The sequence below is a fragment of the Triticum urartu genome, chromosome 6 (genome assembly GCF_003073215.2).
Source record: "Triticum urartu cultivar G1812 chromosome 6, Tu2.1, whole genome shotgun sequence".
Taxonomy (NCBI): domain Eukaryota; kingdom Viridiplantae; phylum Streptophyta; class Magnoliopsida; order Poales; family Poaceae; genus Triticum; species Triticum urartu.
The window spans coordinates 559977338-560000131 of record NC_053027.1 but is presented as its reverse complement, the minus strand read 5'-3'; positions in this window follow the sequence as shown (position 1 = coordinate 560000131).

Sequence of the window (22794 nt, the reverse complement as noted above, 5' to 3'; positions counted from 1 at the left end):
CAGTGTGAGCATTATATAGTTCACCGCCCTCGACAACGCCATCCACATATACATGGTCTCAACGTACGCAATGGCATAGATGTGTCCATGGACCGATCTTCTTTCGGTCTCCAATGGCAACGTTTTTTTCCTGTTCAGCGATCTATTGTCTCCTAGCTCAGCGCGATATGTTCAGGTCAGACTATGGACATGTGCGTCGCGACGTATGCAAATGGTGATTAATTCTGGAAAGCAACTTGAAAGAAGAAACGAGAAACATGAAGCAAAGTCTTCTATCTCTGATGTGATCGTTGCAAATGCTAGGGCTCACATGTATGTATGTACGTACAGTATATTCTCCTGTATATAGGGATGATAAGATCAAGCCACCATCAAGGTAGTTAGATTTCCCTCTAGTATAGTATTAAGAGGAAGGGGATGACAGACCGGATGCTTAAAACCTAATTGAAAGAGGTTCTTAAAATCCACTTAATTTGCACCGGCATTGCGCAACTTGCACAGCAAAGCTGCAAGGGAATGGTGGGCGCGCCTACTTGAGTACAGGGCTGGCTACCCATACGTCTGAATTTAGATAGAATTGAAGTGTTTTTTTTTCCTCAAAGTAATTCAGCATCGCCAGCTAACAGGTTGAATAAGTTATTGTCAGTCGTACTATATGCGCGCGTCTCTCCACAGTGTAAATGTGTATGTGTTAGCCCATGGAACCAAGATTATACTCCCTCCATCGTCCAAGAATAAGTGTCTCACCTTTAGTATACTTATTTTGGGATGGATGAAGTATGAGGTTTTGTTCGGATAGTAGACATTTTTCCGCACGATGCTATTTTTAAACATAACTAGCAGCCTAGCAGGTGCTCTGCTTTCCGTAAACATAATTAACAAAGAATGACTGTGTGCATCACTTGATGCAGAGATCAGGGGTTATCCTCTTGTTTTAAAAAGGTGCTCTGCTTTTAAACTCAAGTGAATTTTGGTTTTGACCCCATGTTTTTGCATTTTTGACAATATTTACTCAATCTAATGAAATTTCATCCATTCTATCCCATTTAGCAAATTGTTGCCACATTTTACCCTATACAAAAATTTCTGAATGATCTGACTGATGGGTTGCCCTCGGTTGTAGGGTCCACACTTTTTAGAGTTGTCTTAAGTCAAACTTTTAAAGTTGACTAAATTTATATTAAATAATATCATCATCTATAGTACCGAATAAATGAAATACGAATAATATTCCATGGTGAATCAAATAATACAGATTTGGTGTTATGAATATTGATATTTTTTATAAACTTGTTCAAACTTTAGAAAATTTGACCTATGACAAAATAATATATGAAGTAAAAAGAGAACAGATAGAGTTTATGCAGAACGTGGACCAAAGCCTACATACCCTCTAAGAGCATCTCTAGCAGACCCCGTATAAAGCCACGACCCGCAAAATAACAGCCAAAATACGGGTCGGCACGGGAAATGCTGCCCGACCAGACCCCGCAAACGCGTCCGACCCATAAATATTTTTGAGGGGCGTGGCAAAATCTCATCCCCAACCTACGAATATGCAGGTTTCCGCCTCGCTCCGCCGATCCGAGCCCCCTAGTCGTCGTCGCCGCCCGGGATCGACCGCCCCCGAGCCGCCGGTGAGTTTTCACTTGTGCTTGTGCCGATGGTATGCATAGTTGGTTAACGCGGCGTGGATTTTTGTGAATTTAGATGGAATTGAGCCCGTGCGAGAAGTTTTTGCTCGACGATTCGGACGACTCGGATGTTGAGACACTGCTTGTCAACTATCGCAGCAGACGTTGGTGATGGCCCTTGCCATGAAGGAGCACGAAGATGAGAACCGAAAGAGGCGGCGAGGATCGACCGTCGGCCGTCTTTGCATTCCTCGAAATCGCCATTTCGGGAACGAGATGTTGATGCAAGACTACTTCATGGAGAATCCAACATATCCGTCGCACCACTTCCAGAGAAGGTACCGAATGCGCCGATCTCTCTTTGTGAAAATTGTTCAAGCTTGCGAGGCCAATTGTTGGTATTTTACTCAAAGAAGAAATGCCGCGGGATTCAAGGGATTTAGTGCATATCAAAAAATCTCGGCAGCTATGCGGGTAATTGCATCCCGCAATCCGGCTGACTATGTCGATGAGTACCTTCGCATTGGTGAAGATATCACAATTGAGTCAGTGTGTAGGTTTGCCAAAGTGGTCGTCTGTGTCTTTAGTCCTGAATATCTTCGGGCACCCAACGAGGAAGACACAAAAATTTTGATGGCATCTAATGAGAGAAGAGGTTGGCCTGGCATGCTAGGTAGCATTGACTGTATGCATTGGACTTGGAAAAATTGCCCGAAGGCATGACAGGGAATGTATTGTGGCAAGTCTCGTGATGCAACAATTGTGCTAGAGGTCGTAGCATCCGAGGGATTTATGGATTTGGTATTGCTTTTTTGGTATGCCGGGCTCTCAATGATATCAATGTGTTGCAATGGTCTTATTTGTTTGCTAGGCTTGCTAGTGGTGATGCTCTTGCTTGCAACTACACTATCAATGGGCATGAATACACAAAAGGGTACTATCTTGCAGATAGTATATACCCTCCTTGGTGCACATTTGTCAAGAGCATCAACGAATCCACAACTAGGAAACAATGTGAATTTGCAAGGGTGCAAAAGGCGGCCCGAACAGACATTGAAAGAGCATTCGGGGTTTTGCAATCTAGGTTTGCCATTATTCGTGGTCCTGCTCATTTTTGGGACAAGTGGATCTTGAAAAACATCATAACATGATGTGTTATTCTTCACAATATGATTCTCGACGATGAGAGAGGCATGAACTTGGAGTTCTTCTACGACAATGTGGGTAGCCGTGTCAAACCAGTTAGAGACCCTAACCACATTAGAGTTTTTCTTCATACCTAAGCTTCAGAAGGATCTCACTGAGTACCATTGTCAAAGGGCTGGGCAGTAACAAAATACATTTTTTTAATTCATTTTCATTTAATTCATGTGTGATTTGTATTCAGGACAAGTTTTAGATTGAATCGGTGATTTGAATAATTATTTGTAATGTGGATGATTGTTGTAATGATATTTTTCTGAATATGTGCATATGTGTCAAATTCAGATCAAACCGTATCTGATTTGCTTTGGCGACTATTCCGTTTTACAGTTTCGCTATGCGGGGTCTGCTCGGCCATTGCCCGCATCGGCCCACAAAGCCGTTTTTCTAAGAAAAAATAAAAATAAATAATAACTAAAACAAAAACAAAATAATGATATTTTCTAAGAAAAAAATAAATTAGTGGCATTGCTATTGCCCTTTTGGAAAAAAAACAAAATTGCACATGATTTACATAGATTTTTTTAATATGCAACAATAAGCATATAGTAGTTGAGTTTTGCAAAAAAATCCTATGAAGAATAAATCAGTGGCAATATATTACCCATAGGAAAATAAATAAAAACTAGAAAAATAATCAAAATAATAATTCTTTCAAAGAAAGAATGAATTAGTGGCATTAGTATTACCCTTTAAGACAAAGAAGAAAAAACCATGCACAGAAGTTTGCATAGAGACTTCACTTCTTTAATATTCACAGGATAATCATGCACATGGAAATTTTCACACTCCATCGTAATTTACGCATATACAATATAGTACTTGCATGTGTAGATTTCCACTCATCCAACATGCCAAAAAACAATATAGAAAAAAGATTGACTAAAAAATGAAAAGAAAAAATGCATACAAACAAAAAACACGCATTGTGTCACAAGCTTCAAACCCAATAGGAAAATTGACTTAAGAGCAAGTCAAAAATTCAGCCTAAGAAAAAGTGACTTATTGCAAGTAGGGGCAAGTCAAAAATCAGGTTAAGAAATCATGAAAGAATACAAGGAAAAAAACATGAATCTTGACAAAAAAAACCATCGGTCAGAAAATTGACTTAGCCAAATTTAAAAATCAGGTAACGTACATAGAGCTAAACTAGTTCTTCCCTCTAGGTAATTGAGCATGACCAGCTAACAGGTAAAATAAATTATACTTTAGCTATAATCTATATGCAAGTTGTTCGATTTTTCAATTTGGTTATGTCAATTTTCCGAGCGTTGACTCTTTTGCAAGATTCATGCTGATTTTTTTCACACGTGTTGTTTCATTGCTTCTTTGGCCAAAAATTTTACTTGCCCCTTTTTGGGTTCATTCTTTTTTTTTGGTTTGATGTTTGTTACCCATTGCCTATTTTTTTTGTTTGTAACTTTTTTTTACTTCTGCCTTTTTTTCTTTTCCTTCTTCTATATGGGTATTTTTGGGATGTTGGGTGAGTATGAATGTATATGTACAAGTACTATACAATATGTGTGTACATTATATTAGTGTGTGAAAATTGAAGTATGATATGCTTATTCTTCATATTACAAAAAGTGCAATTTCTGGAAAGTTGTGTTCAAGCTTTTATTTTATTTTTCATTTTTTTTCTTGTTGAAGAGTAAACCCATGCCACTAAATCATTCATCCTTAGAAACTTCATTGTTTTAGATTTATTTCATTTTCTTTGTTCTTCAAGAGTACAACCCATGGCACTAATTCTTTCATCCTTAGAAACTTCATTGATTTAATTTTGTTTTAGTTTAGTTTCATTTTCTATCTTCTTCAATAGTTACCAATTAATGGCACTAACTCATTCCTTATTATGAATTTTTTAGCGATATTATATGCTTACTCATGCATTATAAAAACACAATTTGATGTAAATTACGCGGAATTTTTTATTATTTTTTTGACTTCTTTCTTCTTAAAGGGTACTAGAGGTACCACTAATTCATTTTTTCTTAGAATGCTTCGTTATTTTAATTTTAATTTAGTTTTTATTTCATTATCTTTCTTCTTTTAGGGTAATACCAATTTCACTAATTCATTCTATCATACAAAAGTCTCTTTTTGGGAGAAATCAACTATTATCTGTTTATTCTTGCATATTAGGAAAACAAAGTTTCTATGTTATTTGGTCATTATTTGTTCTATTGTTTCATTTTTCTGCTTAAAGGGTAATACGAAAGCCGCTGATTCTTTCTTCCTTAAAAACTTTGTTTCTTAGAATGCTTCATTATTTTAATTTTATTTTAGTTTGTACTCATTATCTTTCTTATTTTAGGGTAATACCAATTCCACTAATTTGTTCCTTCATACAAAAGTCTCTTTTTGGGAGAAATCAACTATTGTCTGTTTATTCTTGCATATTAGGAAAACAAAGTTTCTATGTATTTTTGGTCATCATTTGTTCTATTGTTTTCATTTTTATCTGCTTAAAGGGTAATACCAAAGCCGCTGATTCTTTCTTCCTTAAAAACTTTTTTTCTTTAAGGGTAATACCAATGCTAGTAATCCATTCCTTCTTAGGAAACTTGTTTTGGTGGAAATTCCACTATTATATGCTTACTCTTACATATAAAAAAATACAATTTCTGTGTAAATTATGTTGATTTTTTTCATTACATGTCTTAATGTTTTACATTTTCTTTCTTCTTAAAGGGCAATCCAACATCCCTAATTTATTCTCGAAAATGTCGAATAGAAAATGAGCTCCATTGAGGCCGAATTTGAGAACTTCAAAATTCAAAATTTTCAGTTGCCAAATATTCTGAAAAAAAACATAGATACCTAGAGACATTGCGTACATGTATGTAAATTTTTGGGTTGAAATACGTTAAAATGAAAGTTGCACAAAAAAATAAATTTGTGGCCTTTTAGCATATGTACTGCTCACCCTCAAAGTGCATGATTTTGTATACATGTGGTGTGCATCCTCCTTACATATTTTAAATTAGTTATTATTCCCTGTCCTAAAGAGAATCGGTCGAGGAACTAGTAATAGTAACAGAACAGGATGAGAGGGTCGCTAGCTAGGCTGTGTGCAGGACCTAATCAGAGCAGGCCTTTAATTAATTAGTATGCACGTTACAATGCAACGTGGACAGCTACAGGAGGCGGACGTAGTGCTTGAACCTGTGCAGCGGTATACGCAAGTACAGTGACATATCTACCCGTACGTACGTCCTCCAGACGGAATTGATCAAGCGCCTTAAATTTCTCCAGGCGAGCTAGAGTTCGTACCACTCCTAGCATAGGCATAGCATGCATGGCCAGCGAGCGGGTCGCATAAGGGCATCTCCAACAGACGCCCCAAACGACGCGCGCGTACAGTAAACCCAACTTTTAGCGCGGGCGGGCGGTTTGCCGTGCTCCAACGGCCGCGGGAAACAAGCGCGCGCCGGAACCGTTTGCGCGCGCGCGAAAAGGCGCCAGCTCGCGCGCAAGATTTGGCGCGCCGTTTCGCGCGCGCCTATAAAGCTGCGCGCCGCTTCGCCACGCGCTTCTCCATACTTCCTCTTTCCCTCTTCCTCTTCCTCTCTGCCACGCGCCGCTCCAGCGCCCCGCCACCGACGCGCCGCCATGCCGCCGCGCCGCCGAGGAGCGTCCGGCTACCGCGGCGTCCGCCTGCGCCCCAACGGCTGCTACACCACGGAGATACGCTCCGGCGAACTCCGGCTCGGCCTCGGCACGTACGGGACGGCGCGCGAGGCCGCCCGCACGTACGACGCGGCGGCGTGGCACCTAGGCCGGCCGCGCGGCCAGATGAACTTTCAAGATGTGTACACGCTCCAGCAAGCGCTCAACCTCGGCCCTCTGCCTCGTCTGAACACGGCGGAAGACCGTGCGGAGCACGCCGAGCGGCAACGCCGCCTCCTCGTCGCCCAGGAGGACGAGCGGGTCATGACGGAGTGGCGCCAGCGCCACCCGGAGGACGTCGCCTACGAGCAGGCCTACTGGGCAAGGCGCCGCGAGACGCGGTTGGAAAGGCGTCAGCGGAAGGCGTTGGCGAATGCGCAGTCCGACATCGTTGTAGCAGGTGGGCAGTCGTTCTTCGCGCCGAACGATGATCGGTGGCTGGACATCTGGCTAGACACCTCGGACGACACTGCCGAGGATGATAATGGTGATGATGATAGCGACTTAGAGTAGTTTCTATCTAGTTGCGCTGTAGTTTATCTATGCTTTCGAACTATCTATCTAGTTGCACCGATGTAAAATACCTTTGTATCGTTTTTTATTTATACAATCTATCTAGTTTTTATTTTATCGATGCGTTCGAAAATTAAAAAAATATTGTGTGCGCGCTGCATTTTTTGCGCGCTACTGGAGCGGCGCGTGCGTGCTGCATTTTAGCGCGGCTGCTGGAACGGGCGAAGCGCGCCGCACCAAAACAGGTGATGGACGCATGCTAAAGCTGTTTTTTGCGCGTGCCGTGTTGGGCGCATGTTGGAGATGCTCTAAGAGGAGTTATTAGTGCATGCAGTGGTACCGTGTCCCTGCACATGCGTACCTCCAGAAGTTGATTAGTCGGTCGACGGAACGGAGATTACATTAGCTAGGTTCTGCCGCATACCCGATCCAAAAAAAAAAGGTTCTGCCGCATTGGCTGCACATGTGGACGTGTCTGGGGCTGTCTGCATGCATGTTCTAGAGGTAATCGGAGTGTGCGAAGACTGTAAGCAAGGCAGCATGGATCAGGGTAGTACTAGCACTGGATCGCCTTGTGTGAGCGCGGAGGTGCGAGAGTTTAAGGCGACAGTGGGCAATAACTGTGGCGCAGGCGCAGCCGGATGCATTGGTCGGCAGCAGCAATGGACAGGCGCGAGATAATTTCTTTCTCTCTTTCTTTCTTTTTATAGTGTACATTTGTATAGCTTTTCCTTCTCCTTTATGGCTGTTAGCCGTCCTGAACCTTGACCTGTATTTCTTGGGGTGTCTCATCCTATCTTAATGAATGAAATCAGCACAATGCTGTTTTTCGTAAAAAAAAAACGCTACAGGCTGATGTGTTGAGCGGCCGTTCCTTGATTTTTCTCTGCGGGCCCTCCGATGATTTTCCTCTGGCTAAGCAAACGCTGCCACATCTGTCCGTAAGCGCTGGTCTGTAACCAAGCATCAGTAAGTGTAGCATTATTGCCCACTCGGCGCCGGCGTCCGCGAGGCCACTTGCGACGTGCATGGCCATATGTGGCACCAAAGCTGCTTTTCTTGTTTCTCCTACTCCCTCCGTTTCTAAATACTTGTCTTTCTAGACATTTCAAATGACTACTACATACGGATGTATGTAGACATATTTTAGAGTGTAGATTCACTCATTTTGCTCCGTATGTAGTCACTTGTTGAAATGCCTGAAAAGACAAGTATTTAGGAACGGAGGGAGTACTTTTTACTTGCATGGAACGGTCCACCGCGCGAGGAACGAACGTAAGTAGGTGCTCCCGAGTATATATTGAAGACGCTGGCCGGCTAGTGTGGTGTGTGAGTATCATTGATCATTGCGTTTACAAGTCCTGACTCGTCCTAGACATGGCCATGGTCCCATGGACAGCAGCTCTTCTCGTTCGTTACGGCGTACTCCTAAAAACCTAGCTGTAAACATTGACGTTTGAAGAGTAGATGGGTGGCATGAAAGTTGGCGCGGGAAGTTCGGATCGCCCTTGTGTTGCAGTTGTACCGCTTCCGTCTCAATTCAATTCGCGTTTAATTTGGGGTACACTACAGGCTGTTGCTGTTGCTGGTCCGTAGGTGCACCGGCGGATACGTGACCGTGCGATCGTCGGCGGGCAGCCGGGCGTTCCATGGGGTGTGGTTATGTTGGAATGCCCGTGGTAAACAGGGTCGCACCTGTATTTTCTACTGTACTCTGCCTCGCCGTCGCGCAAGGCATGAGAGACAACGCGAATGCTATATCTCGCTTATAACGAGTATAGCATCCATCTCGCCTCAAGGCGTGCGCATCTAGGGCCGGCCCATTAGCTTAGGTCGCTCGCTCGCTAGCTCAGATCCCTCGCTCGCTGGTTTGTCATCCTGGTTCGGTTCGGCTTTTTTTGGGTTTTTTCGTTTTCTTTTATTATTGTTGTTTTCTTCACTGGTTTTCTTTGGTTCTCTATTTTCCTTCATGGTTTTCTTTGTTTTTTTATGGTTTTTTCTTTGTTTTATTGTTTCTCTTGGTTTTTGCTAGTTTTTCTATTTTCTTTCTTTTGAAAACATATATTTTTTGTCTACTTTTTTCCACCTGCATTATATGGTTTTTGGGCGCGTACAAAGATACAAATCATACACATTTGCTACAGAATAAACTTCTACTACTGAAGAAAGCGCACCAAATATTCCAGTCTTCATTCGAGACAATCTTTTCAGTTTAGTCAGCACAACACAATTCCCTTTTTTTCCTTCTCTGCAGTCAGTTCTTCTCTGAAATTGCAACTGACGGCTACAACAAGAACACCGCCTCAGTCCAGCAGGATGTCCGCATAATCACTTCTGCTACGAACGACGACCTCCATGTCCTTGGCAGAGGGGCCACCATGCTTACTTTCGTGAGAATGTACAGTGACAAGATCCCACGCCGGCGGCATGTGGAGTCCACTCGCCGTCAGGTGGCCGTCTCCCGTTAAGGGAAAAACATTGAATACATGATACAGTACTAGTTCAGAGGGGAAAGGAAAGGTAAATGGAATTAACCTGAAGATACATGATATTCAGAGTTCCTAGGCATTAGCTCTTGATAGGCGAAAGCTTTTCCTTGATACTTTACAGCATATGACCTGGATGTGAGAAGAATTGGGAAGCGTAGAACCCTTCGTCTGGGCCGCATTGCATTATATAGAGAGTACGCCGTGGCTTACAAGAAAGGAGGAATCGATCGAGAAAGAGAGATTGATCCTGTTCGGTTACAGGAGGTTTAACAGAAGAAGAGATAAGAGAAGATAAGATTGCTGTAATTTAGTCCATTTTGGGCAGCCCAATAACTATTTCAGAAATTTCTAATAAATCCTAGAGGCTCACTTAGCCCATTTGTGCAAGGCAAGTGATACTACTAAATTTTAGTCCCAGATTGCTAGTTTAGTGGGAGTTGGACCTCCTTATAAGGGAAGGTTCTTTCCCCACTTGTACGAGCATGAGAACAAGAGGGATATCCACGCGCGCTCCTCCTCCTCCGCCCGCCTCGCCACGCCACGCCTCGTCACGTGAGCCGAGCCGATGTCTAAATCCAAGCTGGAAAGTTTTTGTTGTAATGGTGCACCCTTCGGCTGCTGCCTGTTCGTTTCATCTCCCGCGTTCCCTCCAGCTCCTGGCGCAGCCTCTGGCCTCCTTCTCTTGCGCCTATAAAAGGGAGGTCGCTTCTCTTAGAGAGACGCACCAGAACTTCTCCTTCCTCTCGCCACCGGTTCCAATCTCTGAGCTGCTGCTGTTTTCCTCATCCCGGCTTGCGGCATGCACCGCAGGTCGGGACAGTAGGCCTCCGAAACCGCATCTCTTTGAGTCCTGTACGGGAGAAGGGTGATAAGGTTTTTGGGAGCGCTCTGCGCGACTACTGACTAACTCCTTCGTCACGGACGCCCCAGACTCCGATGACTACTTCCCCGACGACGACTTCTTCCCCGACGTCGACAACCTCCTCGACGACATGGCTGGCGAGGACACCGACCCCAAGTCCAGTGCTGTTGCTGCTGCTGTCTCGTATGTGTTCTTCTTTCTGTTAGATATCCTGCCACAGTTTCTCGTACTAGTACTTGCCCTAAATATGTTAGGTTCTACCTCATATATGCAACTAGTTCTACTGTCTGCTATAGATATGATTAGCTACGGTTCATATATGCAGAAGCTATTTTCCTTCTCTCTGTCAGAACGCATGACTTGTTTTATCTCTACTATATTAGTCGTGCTTTATCTAGTATTTCTGTTAATAAAATCATTCGGTAAATTGCTCATATTTCCAACAATCCAAAAACCTTATAATAGGCAATTTACCCCAAGTGGTTTTGCTGCTTCCATGAGACCTCCTATGTTTGAGGGTATCCACTATAAGAGGTGGCGCGTGAGAGCAGTCTTGTGGTTTCAAACCATGAGTTGCTATGACTCCACTCTCGGCAAACCTGAAGGAGAGCTTGATGCTCAACAGGCACAAGCTTTTCAGAAAATGGATACTCTGTTTAAGGCTGCTCTCTTGAGTGTTCTTGGTGAGAACATAGTTGATGCTTATGCGTCAATTGATAATGGAAAAGATATGTGGGATGCACTCGAGGCCAAGTTTGGGGTCTCGGATGCTGGCACTGAGCTGTACATCATGGAGAATTCTATGATTACAGGATGACTAAAGAGCGCTCCATGGTTGAGCAAGCTCATGAGATACAGTCATTTGCTAGAGAACTTGAGCACTTCAGTTGTATGCTACCGGACAAGTTTGTTGCCGGAGGTATCATCACTAAGCTTCCTCCTTCATGGAGGAACTTTGCTACCTTGCTGAAGCATAAGAGGCAGGAGTTTTCCGTCCCGGATCTCATTGGCACTCTTGATGTGGAAGAAAAGGCGAGAGCAAAGGACACACGTGCTCGAGGTATTGAGGGAGGATCTAGTGCCAATGTGGTACAGAAGCAGAACTTCCAGCCCCACAAGTTCAAGAACAAGGGCAAGTTTGATGGAAAAGCAAAGTTTGATGGGAAGAACAAGGCTGTGCAACACACGAACTTCAAGAAGAAGAATGGCAAGAAGAAAGGTGCTTGTCATGTGTGTGGGGATCCTGATCATTGGGCTCCTAGTTGCCCTAATCGCTATGACAAGCGTCATCCTGGGAAAGGCGGCAAGACCGCTAATGTTGTCATTGGAGACACTGACATGAAGGATGCTGGGTATGGTATATTTCCCACTATTCTTTCAGTATGTCATTCTCCTGACTGGTTGATTGACACGGGTGCTAATGTGCATGTATGCGGTGATATTTCCATGTTTTCGTCTTATCAGACCGTAGGGACTTCAACCGTGCTGATGGGCAATGGTTCAAGTGCTTCTATTCGTGGTGTTGGCATGGTCAATCTGAAGTTTACTTCGGGGAAGATCGTGCGGCTGAAGAACGTGCATTATGTCCCCTCCATCAATAAAAATCTTGTTAGCGGATCTCTTCTGTGTAGAGATGGCTACAAGCTTGTCTTTTAGTCGAATAAATTTGTAATATCCAAGTATGGAACCTTTGTTGGTAAAGGCTATGAGTCAGGAGGCTTGTTTCGTTTATCCTTATCAGACGTTTGCAATAAAGTTGTTAACCATATTTGCAACAATAGTGAATCCAATGTGTGGCATTCACGTCTTTGTCATGTTAACTTTGGTTGCATGTCGCGACTAGCGAAGTTGAACTTAATCCCTAGTTTCACCACCGTCAAGGGATCTAAGTGTCAAGTGTGTGTGCAAGCTAAGCAACCTCGTATGTCTCACACGACTGCGGAAATAAGAAATCTTGCACCACTAGAGCTCATACATTCAGATCTATGTGAAATGAATGGTGTGTTGACAAAAGGTGGAAAGAAATATTTCATGACGTTAATTGATGACTCCACTAGATACTGCCGTGTGTATCTTCTGAAATCTAAGGATGAGGCTTTGAACTTTTTCAAGATCTATAAAGCTAAAGTGGAAAACCAACTTGATCGAAAAATCAAGAGGCTTCGGTCCGACCATGGCGGAGAGTATTTTTCCAAAGAGTTTGATGCTTTTTGTGCGGAACATGGTATAATCCATGAGTGGACTCCTCCCTACTCACCTCAGTCAAATTGGGTGGCCGAAAGAAAGAACCATACTCTAACTGATTTGGTTAACGCCATGTTAGATACATCAGGTCTCTCCAAGGCATGGTGGGGGGAGGCGATATTGACAGCATGTAATGTCCTGAACCGAGTCCCCACAAAGAACAAAGAGATAACTCCATTCGAGGAATGGGAGAAGAAAAGGTTAAAACTCTCTTATCTGCGAACATGGGGCTGTTTGGCGAAAGTCAATGCTCCAATTTCAAAGAAGCGGAAGCTTGGACCAAAGACTGTGGATTGTGTTTTCCTGGGATATGCTTTTCATAGCATTGGCTATAGATTCTTGGTTGTAAAATCTGAGGTACCTGACATGCATGTCGGTACGATCATGGAGTCGAATGATGCGACTTTCTTTGAAGATATCTTTCCCATGAAGGATATGGCTACCTCATCTAATCAGGAGATGCCTAGTTCATCGAATCAGGAACCAGTTACAATTACCAAACCTGCCATTTCGATAGAACACTTTGAAAGTCCTGTGGAGGAGAACAATGAAGTTCCTACTAGGAGCAAGAGACAAGGATTGCAAAGTCCTTTGGTGATGATTTTCTTGTGTATCTCATAGATGACACTCCCAGTTCTATTTCAGAGGCCTATGCATCTGAAGATGCTGACTACTGGAAGGAAGCGGTTCGTAGCGAGATGGATTCCATCTTGGCGAATGAAACCTGGGAGATAACTGATCGTCCTTATGGGTGCAAACCTATAGGATGCAAATGGGTATTCAAGAAGAAGCTTAGGCCTGATGGTACTATTGAAAAGTACAAGGCTCGGCTCGTGGCTAAGGGTTATACCCAAAAGGAAGGTGAAGACTTCTTTGATACTTACTCACCTGTGGCTCGACTGACCACTATTCGAGTTCTACTTTCACTAGCTGCCTCGCATGGTCTTCTCGTTCATCAAATGGATGTTAAGACTGCTTTCCTAAATGGAGAGTTGGACGAGGAAATTTATATGGAACAACCAGATGGGTTTGTACTAGATGGTCAGGAAGGGAAAGTGTGCAAGTTGCTGAAGTCTTTGTACGGACTTAAGCAAGCACCCAAACAGTGGCATGAGAAGTTTGAAAGAACTTTAACAGCTGCAGGCTTTGTTGTGAACGAAGCTGACAAATGTGTGTACTATCGCCATGGTGGGGGCGAGGGAGTTATCCTGTGCTTGTATGTTGATGACATACTGATTTTCGGAACAAATCTGAATGTTATTAAGGAGGTCAAGGATTTCCTATCTCGTTGTTTTGAGATGAAGGATTTAGGAGTGGCTGATGTCATTCTGAACATCAAGTTGTTGAGAGACGATGATGGTGGGATTACATTGCTTCAATCTCACTATGTGGAAAAGATCTTGAGTCGCTTTGGCTATAGTGACTGCAAGCCCTCTCCAACACCATATGATGCGAGTGTGTTACTTCGAAAGAATCGAAGAATTGCTAGAGATCAATTGAAATATTCTCAGATTATTGGCTCGCTTATGTACTTAGCAAGTGCTACAAGACCTGACATCTCTTTTGCTGTTAGCAAACTGAGTCGGTTTGTCTCAAAACCAGGAGATGTGCATTGGAAAGCTCTAGAGAGAGTTTTGCGTTATTTGAAAGGCACTGCAAATTATGGAATTCACTACACCGGGCACCAAAGGTGCTTGAAGGGTATAGTGACTCAAACTGGATCTCAGATGCTGATGAGATAAAGGCCACGAGCGGTTATGTATTCACTCATGGAGGTGGCGCTGTTTCTTGGAAGTCTTGCAAGCAGACCATCTTAACGAGGTCAACAATGGAAGCAGAACTCACAGCACTAGATACAGCTACGGTTGAAGCAGATTGGCTTCGCCGGCTCTTGAATGACTTGCCGGTTGTTGAGAAACCTGTACCGGGTGTCCTTATGAACTGCGACAATCAAACTGTAATCACGAAAGTGAGCAGCTCAAAGGATAACATGAAGTCATCAAGACACGTTCAGAGAAGGTTAAAGTCTGTCAGGAAAATGAAAACTCCGGAGTTATTGCGTTGGATTATATCCAAACGTCTAAAAATCTGGCAGATCCTTTTACTAAGGGTCTATCACGTAATGTGATAGATAATGCATCGAGGGAGATGGGTATGAGACCCACAATATGAGTTGTTCACAATGGTAACCTATTCTTTGTGATCGGAGATCCCGTGAATTAGATGTGGAAGACAAGCTGTTGGTCAACTGGGAGGAGAGTACCCTTACTGTTAAAATACCACTCCATAAAGATGCAATACTCTCCTAATCTGCATGGCAGGTTGATGTATATCTTAATGTGTTCTAAGTGGCTCTTTGAAGCAGAGATGTTGTCCTGCAGAACATCTTTTGAAGAACGCACCTATATGAGTCTGATTGTTAAACGTCGCAATCTATGAGAGTAGGGTTCTCTCTAGTAAACTCATGAAAGGTCTCGGAGTATGACGCATAAGCTCCACCCGCGGGGAAGACCCACTGTAGCCTCGTATCGGTCAAGGCTTTATGTGAAGCTAGATTCACAGAAAACTTGCAGTTCAAGGCCCAGTCCACTGTTCAAGTTGCTTACTAGTGTAGCATAGAGTTCTAGGTGGAAGTTCAACTTAACAGTCTCCACTGCAGTACCGGTATATAAAACAGTGTTTTGGAACCAAAGGCAAATTTCTGTGTGCCTCTGGGATCTGGTGGGGGATTGCTGGAATTTAGTCCATTTTGGGCAGCCCAATAACTATTTCAGAAATTCCTAATAAATCCTAGAGGCCCACTTAGCCCATTTGTGCAAGGCAAGGGATACTACTAAATTTTAGTCCCACATTGCTAGTTTAGTGGGAGTTGGACCTCCTTATATGGGAGGTTCTTTCCCCACTTGTACGAGCATGAGAACAAGAGGGATATCCACGCGCGCTCCTCCTCCGCCGCCCGCCTCGCCACGCCACGCCTCGTCACGACGCGCCGCGGGTTGCGGGAATGAGCCGAGCCGATGTCTAAATTTTTGCCACGCACTACGGGTATACGAAAGGTCACTCGAGAGCTGGAAAGTTTTTGTTATAGTGGATATTGAATACGAACGCTGCACCCTTCGGCTGCTGCCTCTTCGTTTCATCTCCCGCGTTCCCTTCAGCTCCCGGCGCAGCCTCTCGCCTCCTTCTCTTGGCCTATAAAAGGGAGGTCGCTCCTCTCAGAGAGACGCACCAGAACTTCTCCTTCCTCTCGCCACCGGTTCCAATCTCTGAGCTGCTGCTGTCTTCCTCATCCCGGCTTGCGGCGTGCACCGCAGGTCGGGACAGTAGGCCTCCGAAACCGCACCTCTTTGAGTCCTGTACGGGAGAAGGGTGATAAGGTTTTTGGGAGCGCTCTGCGCGACTACTGACTGACTCCTTCGTCACGGACGCCCCGGACTCCGATGACTACTTCCCCGACGACGACTTCTTCCCCGACGTCGACAACCTCCTCGACGACATGGCTGGCGAGGACACCGACCCCAAGTCCAGTGCTGTTGCTGCTGTTGTCTCGTATGTGTTCTTGTTTCTGTTAGATATCTTGCCACAGTTTCTCGTACTAGTACTTGCCCTAAATATGTTAGGTTCTACCTCATATATGCAACTAGTTCTACTGTCTACTATAGATATGATTAGCTACGGTTCATATATGCAGAAGCTATTTTCCTTCTCTCTGTCAGAACGCATGACTTGTTTTATCTCTACTATATTAGTCATGCTTTATCTAGTATTTCTGTTAATAAAATCATTCGGTAAATTGCTCATATTTCCAACAATCCAAAAACCTTATAATAGGCAATTTACCCCAAGTGGTTTTGCTGCTTCCATGAGACCTCCTATGTTTGAGGGTATCCACTATAAGAGGTGGCGCGTGAGAGCAGTCTTGTGGTTTCAAACCATGAGTTGCTATGACGCCACTCTTGGCAAACCTGAAGGAGAGCTTGATGCTCAACAGGCACAAGCTTTTCAGAAAATGGATACTCTGTTTAAGGCCTGCTCTCTTGAGTGTTCTTGGTGAGAACATAGTTGATGCTTATGCGTCAATTGATAATGGAAAAGATATGTGGGATGCACTCGAGGCCAAGTTTGGGGTGTCAGATGCTGGCACTGTGTAACACCCTCGATGCGGCTATATCTCCCACGTGTCGAAGCACGACTTAGAGGCATAACCGCATTGAAAGCAATATCGCAAGTGAGGTAATCTTCACACAACCCATGTAATACATAAGGGAAAGAGATACATAGTTGGCTTACAATCGCCACTTCACACAATACATGAATAAAACATTACAACATCCAAATACAATCAAGGTCCGACTATGGAACCAAAATAAAAGAAGAACCCCAAATGCGACAAGGTCCCCGATCGACCCCAACTGGGCTCCACTACTGATCCACTAGAACGAAACAACACAAAGGACAAGATCTTCATCGAGCTCCTCCTTGAGCTTGGTTGCGTCATCTGTATGGTTCAACGGCACCTGCAAGCTGGTTTTGGAAGTATCTATGAGCCACGGGGACTCAGCAATCTCACACCCTCGCGATCAAGACTATTTAAGCTTATGTGCAAGGTAAAGGTATGAGGTGGAGCTGCAGCGAGCGACTAGCATATAAGGTGGCTAACATACGCAAATGAGAGCGAGAAGAGAAGGCAAAGCACGGTCGATAAAATCTATGATCAAGAAGTGATCCTAAAGCAACCTACGTCAAGCATAACTCCAACACCGTGTTCACTTCCCGGACTCCGCCGAAAAGAAACCATCACGGTTACACACGCGGTTGATGCATTTTAATTAAGGTCAACTTCAGGTTTTTCTACAACCGGACATTAACAAATTCCCATCTGCCCATAACCGCGGGCACGGCTTTTGAAAGTTCAAATCCCTGCAGGGGTGTCCCAACTTAGCCCATCACAAGCTCTCACGGTCAACGAAGGATATTCCTTCTAGCGGGAAGACCCAATCAGGCTCGGAATCCCGGTTACAAGACATCCTCGACAATGGTAAAACAAGTCCAGCAAGACCGCCCGATGCGCCGACATCCTGATAGGAGCTGCACATATCTCGTTCTCAGGGCAACACCGATGAACACTACGTACAGCTAAAACCAGCCCTCAAGTTTCCCCGAGGTGGCGCCGCAAGTGGCTCTAGTTTGGACCAACACTTAGACAAGCACTGGCCCCGGGGGGGGGGGGGGGTAAATAAAGATGACCCTCGGGATGCGCGACTCCCAAGGGAAAAAAGGGTAGGTGGCGAATGGTAAAACCAAGGTTGGGCCTTGCTGGAGGAGTTTTATTCAAGGCGAACTGTCAAGGGGTTCCCATTATAACCCAACCGCGTAAGGAACGCAAAATCCGGGAACATAACACCGATATGACGTAAACTAGGGCGGCAAGAGTGGAACAAAACACCAAGCATAAGGCCGAGCTTTCCACCCTTTACCAAGTATATAGATGCATTAATTAAATAAGATATATTGTGATATCCCAACAAGTAAAACATGTTCCAACAAGGAACGGTCTCCAATCTTCACCTGCAACTAGCAACGCTATAAGAGGGGCTAAGCGAAGCGGTAACATAGCCAATCAACGGTTTGCTAGGACATGGTGGGTTAGAGGTTTGACATGGCAATTTGGTAGGCTTGAAAGCAAGTGGTAGGCATCATAGCATGGCATAGCAAAAGAGCGAGCATCTAGCAAAGCAAAGATTGAAGTGATTTCGAGGGTATGATCATCTTGCCTGAAATCCCGCAAGGAAGAAGAACGGGTCCATGAAGAAGACAAACAGACGTAGTCGAACGAATCCTCACAACGCGACATTATCGAAACCAACCCGAAGAAGCAACACTGGAAAGAAACACACGACATAGTAAACAACCAACACATGAACATGATATGATATGCGGGATGCGGTATGCGATGCATATGCATGATTTGACAAGGAATGCATGAACCTGGCCTCAACTTGGAAATCCAAGTGTGCCACTGGAAAGTTGAGATGAAATCGCTTGAAAATGATATAAAGAACGCCAGAATCGGAGGTACGGTTTGGAAATGGCAAGCAATGCAAATATGACACCGGACTGCGATATACAGCAAGTAGCCACCTAAATGCAACAAGATGAACATGCTACAGCACTCAAACATGGCAACAAAATACATGGTAGGGATCCATTCAGGATGCTTAACAAAAGACTAGCACTGAGCTACGGCCAATTCATCCATTAAGAAGTTCAAACAAGCATGACAAAAGTGCAATTGGTAAACAGGTTTCAGACTTAGTGAAATTAACACTTGTCTGGAATATCAGATCAGGTAGCACACTTTGGAGCATAAAATCTATATGCTACAGGGTCTGAACATGCAAAGTAAAGCATGGCATGGAGCTACTCAAAGAGCTTAACAAAAGTCCCTTAGTGACCTTGAGCAAAAAGGGATCAGAAAATACAATTGCAAGCATGTGAACATGGAAAAAACATAATCAGTTCTCAGACTTAGTGAAAACTGGAGCATGCTGAAACAGATATCAAGTAGGCATGTTTACGAGCTCGATGCACTCACTAAAGAGCAAGTCATGACAATCTAAGCATGCACCCATCAAGAATATACAAAATGCAAGCTAGACATGGCAAGAACAATACCATAGCATGCACGGATCAACTACAACATCATCGGCAAAATCGCTAACAAGTAGACAATCTGCCCAGATTCACGAAATAGGAAAAGTAGAGCTCGATTGACTCAAGCTAGGGTGCTCCATAATTGCAAACAAAGACATGGATGGATAGAGCACTACAATATTAACAAAACATCCTTACTGATCATCCTCAAAAGAGGCACGGATCACTAGGAAACAACATGAACATATGGCATAATGAAATAAACAGGCCAAGGACTTAATGGAAATGCTAAGTCCCTGAAATCAGCATTAACGAATGCACCACTTTGCAAGCTTGTGCTAGTCACCACACACATCACAAAAATACATGGATAGCACCCCTGGAAAGATGGCAAAACATATAACAAAACTCAGGAAGAGCTCAGGGGCATATCATGCACACAATAATCATGGCAAAAATGACAAATAGCTATTTGATGCAGCAGATCTGACAATTAACTCAAATAGCACTCTTACAACAGTATTTCGGGCATCAAGATGAAATCAAATGAAAATGATGCAATGATATGAAATGATGTGCTCTCTGAGACGAACATTTTGATATGCTATATGCCGAAAACGGAGCTACGGATGCAAAGTTGTGACATGATGAACATGGGCATTTGAAACATGGAAAACTATTGGACCTCCATATCTAGGGTTCTTGGCACGGATTTCGATGCAGCCCGGATCTCACCGGAGAGACTCGCCGGAGAGCGGCCGGAGACGAGGAGAAGGTGCGCTGGCGACGAGGAGGGGCCGGGCGCACCGGAGCGGCGGCCGGAGCGCGGGGCTGCGCCAGCGACGAGGTGCGCGGCGGTGGGGCGACCGAGGCAAGGCGTGGCGGCCCGGTGGGTGCAGCGAGGCGGTGGGGCCGTCGAGGTCGCCGGACGGCGACGGCGGCTGGCGGAGGCAGGCGGCTGCGCCGGCGAGGCGCGGGCGCGTCGGAGCGGCGCGGCAAGGAGCGGGAGGCGGCGCGGTGCGGATGGGCTCAGGGGGCCCGATCCGGGCTCGCCCGGGCGGGCGGCGGTGGGAGGAGGCGCGGGACACGTGGCGAGAGGTCATTGGCGCGGACGGCGGCGGCGGGTTTGTCCGGCCGGGTCCGGACATGTCCGGCGCGGCGCGAGGGAAAATTAGGGTTAGAGGAAGGGGATGACCCGGGATTTCGGAGGGGATCACTAATTTACAGGTAGAGGGAGCTAGGCGAGTCCAAATGAGGTGCGGTTTTCGGCCACACGATCGTGATCGAACGCTCTAGATGATGGAGAGGGTATAGGTGGGTTTTGGGCCACTTTGGAGAGGTGTTGGGCTGCAACACTCACGAGGCATTTTTGGTCCCTCGGTTAACCATTGGAGTATCAAACAAATTCCAAATGGTACGAAACTTGACAGGCGGTCTACCGGTAGTAAACCAAGACCGCTTGGCAAGTCTCGGTCCAATCAGGAAATGTTTAATCCCCACACATGAGAAGAAGGTAGAAATGACCACCGGAGGAGATAGGAGCGCCAGAATGCAAAACGGACAACGGGAAAAATGCTCGGATGCATGAGGCGAACACGTATGCAAATGGAATGCACATGATGACATGATATGCAATGCATGACACGCAAGCAATGACAACGCAACAACAGCGAATAACTGGAGGACACCTGGCACATCGGTCTCGGGGCGTTACACACTGAGCTGTACATCATGGAGCAATTCTATGATTACAGGATGACTGAAGAGCGCTCCATGGTTGAGCAACCTCATGAGATACAATCATTTGCTAGAGAACTTGAGCACTTCAGTTGTATGCTACCGGACAAGTTTGTTGAAGGAGGTATCATAAACTAAGCTTCCTCCTTCATGGAGGAACTTTGCTACCTTGCTGAAGCATAAGAGGCAGGAGTTTTCCGTCCCAGATCTCATTGGCACTCTTGATGTGGAAGAAAAGGTGAGAGCAAAAGACACACGTGCTCGAGGTATTGAGGGAGGATCTAGTGCCAATGTGGTACAGAAGCAGAACTTCCAGCCCCACAAGTTCAAGAACAAGGGCAAGTTTGATGGGAAGAACAAGGCTGTGCAACACACGAACTTCAAGAAGAAGAATGGCAAGAAGAAAGGTGCTTGTCATGTGTGTGGGGATCCTGATCATTGGGCTCCTAGTTGCCCTAATCGCTATGACAAGCGTCATCTTGGGAAAGGCGGCAAGACCGCTAATGTTGTCATTGGAGACACTGACATGAAGGATGCTGGGTATGGTATATTTGCCACTATTCTTTCAGTATGTCATTCTCCTGACTGGTTGATTGACACGGGTGCTAATGTGCATGTATGCGGTGATATTTCCATGTTTTCATCTTATCAGACCGCAGGGACTTCAACCATACTGATGGGCAATGGTTCAAGTGCTTCTATTCGTGGTGTTGGCATGGTCAATCTGAAGTTTACTTCGGGGAAGATCGTGCGGCTGAAGAACGTGCATTATGTCCCCTCCATCAATAAAAATCTTGTTAGCGGATCTCTTCTGTGTAGAGATGGCTACAAGCTTGTCTTTTAGTCGAATAAATTTGTAATATCCAAGTATGGAACCTTTGTTGGTAAAGGCTATGAGTCAGGAGGCTTGTTTCGTTTATCCTTATCAGACGTTTGCAATAAAGTTGTTAACCATATTTGCAACAATAGTGAATCCAATGTGTGGCATTCACGTCTTTGTCATGTTAACTTTGGTTGCATGTCGCGACTAGCGAAGTTGAACTTAATCCCTAGTTTCACCACCGTCAAGGGATCTAAGTGTCAAGTGTGTGTGCAAGCTAAGCAACCTCGTATGTCTCACACGACTGCGGAAATAAGAAATCTTGCACCACTAGAGCTCATACATTCAGATCTATGTGAAATGAATGGTGTGTTGACAAAAGGTGGAAAGAAATATTTCATGACGTTAATTGATGACTCCACTAGATACTGCCGTGTGTATCTTCTGAAATCTAAGGATGAGGCTTTGAACTTTTTCAAGATCTATAAAGCTAAAGTGGAAAACCAACTTGATCGAAAAATCAAGAGGCTTCGGTCCGACCATGGCGGAGAGTATTTTTCCAAAGAGTTTGATGCTTTTTGTGCGGAACATGGTATAATCCATGAGAGGACTCCTCCTTACTCACCTCACTCAAATGGGGTGGCCGAAAGAAAGAACCGTACTCTAACTGATTTGGTTAACGCCATGTTAGATACATCAGGTCTCTCCAAGGCATGGTGGGGGGAGGCGATATTGACAGCATGTCATGTCCTGAACCGAGTCCCCACAAAGAACAAAGAGATAACTCCATTCGAGGAATGGGAGAAGAAAAGGTTAAAACTCTTTTATCTGTGAACATGGGGTTGTTTGGCGAAAGTCAATGCTCCAATTTCAAAGAAGCGGAAGCTTGGACCAAAGACCGTGGATTGTGTTTTCCTGGGATATGCTTTTCATAGCATTGGCTATAGATTCTTGGTTGTAAAATCT